The sequence below is a fragment of the Pteropus vampyrus genome, unplaced genomic scaffold (assembly GCF_000151845.1).
Source record: "Pteropus vampyrus isolate Shadow unplaced genomic scaffold, Pvam_2.0 Scaffold302, whole genome shotgun sequence".
Taxonomy (NCBI): Eukaryota; Metazoa; Chordata; class Mammalia; order Chiroptera; family Pteropodidae; genus Pteropus; species Pteropus vampyrus.
In genome coordinates this window covers 300,149-304,146 of record NW_011889083.1, presented here as the reverse complement: position 1 = coordinate 304,146, position 3,998 = coordinate 300,149, and positions in this window count along the sequence as shown.

Below are 3,998 nucleotides of genomic sequence, written 5' to 3'. Positions count from 1 at the left end.
CAACATGGATGGACCTTGATGATACTATGTTAATTGAAATAATCCCAACACAAAACAAGTAGTGCAAGATTCCACTTATATAAGGTATTTAAAAATAGTCAAATTCATAAAATCAAAGACTGGAATGGTGGTTACCAGGGGTTAGAAAGAGGGGTCAATGGGGAATATTAATCACATAAAAACAAAGTTTCAGTTAAATGAGATAAATAAGCCCTTGAGATCTGCTATACATTGTACCTATAGTCAACAATAATGTATTGTACACTTAAGAGGATCTCATGGTCAGTGTTCTTAACACAATAAAATAAAAATATACTAAATGATCTAAGTTTGTGAATATCTTTATGAACATTTGAGTTTAGAAATTAAGTTAATCATACCAGCACATCACTCTCATTCATTTGCATTCCAATATGTTCTCTTGAGTGGAACAAGAAGAAGGGATGTCACAGCCAATATGCTGGAAGTCACATATAACCTTGGCTAAAATCTTGAGTGTATTACTGTATTAAACATCATTTAAATTGCATTCTGAGAAGGGGGAAACTCTAAAAGCAGTAAAAACTTTGACTTATTACCATTTCTAGAGAGATTTGCATGGCATATGGCTTGCACTGTCCCATAGTTAGATTGCAAATTATGTAAATTGATATGTCACCTTTTCAGAGTTTTCTGCTGGAGTGCTTAGAGTCAAATTTTTGGCCAAGCTCTAAATACACATTAGGGCCTTGCAGTATGCTTTTTATATATAGCTCCACTCCTGCCTTCATTGGATCTATCCTACACTCTTATCCTTTGTATTCCATGTTCCTCTTCAATTATTTTGTTGAATCTTGTATGCATTTATATAAGCCACCTTATATCCTCTTTGAAACATAGGATAAAAATAAAAATTCAGATTTGAGGATTTTATTTTTATTGTTATTATGCATAGCCACGTTTTTTGTTTGTTTTTTCTTAATTTAGGTGAGTTTTTGACTTGAAGTAACATTGAGTTTCCCTCCAAAGAATATCTTTCATATTATTTCTCCCAGGAAGCTGTGTCATGAGGTTATATGTGAACTTATATGCATTACGTTATCAAAGTTCTAGGAAAAGAAAGAATACACTTAAGATGCATAACAAAGCTATATGCTAACTTTAAAGCAGTTATGAGTTTCCATCTTGCACACAAATCCCTTGTGTATGGTATAACTACAAAACTTGGAAGATCGTTTCTTTTCTTTATTTAAATATTGCCTAATTCAGCAAATAAGCAATCAACAATGATTTACAACCCAATAATTTAATGAACAAACTCTTCTGACAGGGTTAAAAAATATTAACTTGTAACCACAGTTTTCTATCTAATCCTTTCAAGGATTCAGAATTACTGGGTAAGCCAAAAGTGAGAAAGAGAACTGAAAGTTGCTGAGAAAGACAACAAGACTGACTGTACAGCTATGTGCTGAATGATGGAGAGGCTAAAGCAGGTAGGAGAGGGGAATGGAGTGGGGAAGCAGCTGCAGGGCCCAGGGGGACTCTGAGGACAGAGATGTCCAATGAAGGAATTTGTTGTTACATTTTTGTTTGAAAAAAAAAATTCCTTTATTTGCTATTTGTTCAAGAAGCTATTAAAGGCTTACTTTTGAGGATTTTGATATCAGGATGACATTTTCTTTTAATTGTCTCTAAGACAGGATTAACTTTGTATCATTTCAAGAGGAATTTTGGAGAACTCTGTTATGACGGATTTTTGTACTTCCCTGAGAAAATTTCTTCCTTATATGATTTTTTTTTAAATTAAGTTTATTGGGGTAACATTTGTTAATATAATTACATAATTTTCAGGTGTACATTATAATTCGACATCTGTATATTCTATTGTGTTTACCACCGAAAGTCCAGTTTCCTTCAGCTACCATATATTTGATCCCCTTTACCCACTTCACCCTCCCCCATCTCCCTTTATTTGACTTCTTTTACCTCGTCTACCTTCCCCCACATCCTCAACCATGTTTATGAGTCTCTGTTTGTTTGTCTTGTTCATTCGTTGCTTTTAGGTTTATATCCCACATATAAGTGATATTATGTGATTTTCAACTTTTTCTGTCTGGCTAATTTTGCTTAGCATGATTATCTCGAAGTCTATCCTTATATGATTTTTTTTTACTATGTTTATTATGGAAAAAATATAAATGGTAATAATAATATATAATAAAATATATAAAAATATAAGTTAAAATTTTCAACATTTTAAGTGTATAAATAAGTGATATTAATTACATTCACATTGTTTGCAACCATCGACACAATCTATGTCCATAACTTTTCATCACCCTAAACAGAAACTCTGTACCCATTAAGCAATAACTCCCAACTTCTCCCTCCCCCAACCCTATTAACCTCTACAACTTTCTATTACTATGAAATTGCCTATTATAGGTACCTCTCATCAATGGAACCATATTTTGTTCTTTTTCATCTGACTTATTTCATTTAACATAATGTCGTCAAAGTTCATTTTGCAGCATGTATCAATACTTCATTCTTTCTCATGGTTAAATAATATTTCATTGTATGTTTATACCATATTTGTTCATATTCTTCTGTTGATGGTCACTTGAGTGTCTCTATAAGTATATGTTTGCATACTTGTTTTCAATTATCTTGGGTACTTACATAGGAGTGAAATTGCTGGATTAAATATTATTCTATGTTAAAAATTTTGAGAAACTGCCACACTATTTTCCATAGCAGGTGCCCCATTTTATATTCCCACAAGCAGCATACAAATGTACTATTTCTCCACATTCTTACCAACATTTATTATATTCCTTTTTTTGTTATAGCCATCCTTGTTATGTGTGAAGTGGCCTCTCGGCGTGATTTTGATTTGCATTTTTCTAATGACGAATTGTACTGAGGATTTTTTCTGTGCTTGCTAGCCATTTGTCCTCTTTGGAGATAAGTCTATTCATGTCCTTGCCTATTTCTGATATTAAATCCTTATTGGATACGTGATTTGAAAATATTTCTCCATTATCTTTTCATTCTCTTAACAGTTTCCTTTGCTGCACCAACTTTTTAATTTTGATTAAATCCAATTTATTTTTCTTTTGTTGCCTATGCTTTTGGTGTCATGTTTAAGAAATCACTGCCTAATCCAAGGTCCTGTAGATTTTCCCCTGTTATCTTCTAAGAGTTTCATTGTTTTGGCTCTTCAATTTAGGTCTTTGATCCATTTTAATTACTTTTTTAATTTAGTGTAAGGTAATGGTCTAACTTCACTATTTTAAATGTGGATAACAAGTTTTTATAGTACTATTGAAGAGACTATTCTATTCTCATTGAACAATCTTAGCACCCTTGTCAAATATTAACTGATAATGGATGTAAAGGTTAATTTATAGGCTCTCAATTCTATTCAATTAGTCCATAAGTCTATCTTTATGCCACTACCTCACTGTTTTGACTATTGTCACTTTGTAATTTATTTTGAAATCAAAAATGGAAGTAACTCCATCTTTGTTCTTTTTCAACAATGTTTTAGCTATCCTGAGTCCCTTGAAATTTCATATGAATTTTAAGATCAATTTTTACATTTCTGCAAAAAATACCATTGAGATTTTTATAGGGATTGCATTGAATCTGAAGATCACTTTGGGTAGCACTGTCATCTTAACAATATTAAGTTTCATGAATACAGGATGCCTATTTACCTATTTGGGTCTTCTTTAGGATTTTTTTAGCATTATTTTATATTTTTCAGAATAAAAGTCTTACCCTTGCATACTGACTGAATTTATTCTTAAGTATTCTACTCTTTTTGATGCTATGGTAAATTGAATTATTTATTTAATTTATTTTTTGGATTTTTCACTGCTAGTGTATAAAAACATAAATAATTTTTGTGTGCTGATTTTGTATCCTACATCTTTGTTGAATTAGATCTAACATTTTTGTGTGTGTGATTCTTTAGAGTTTACTAGATATAAGATCATGTTATCTGCTAATGA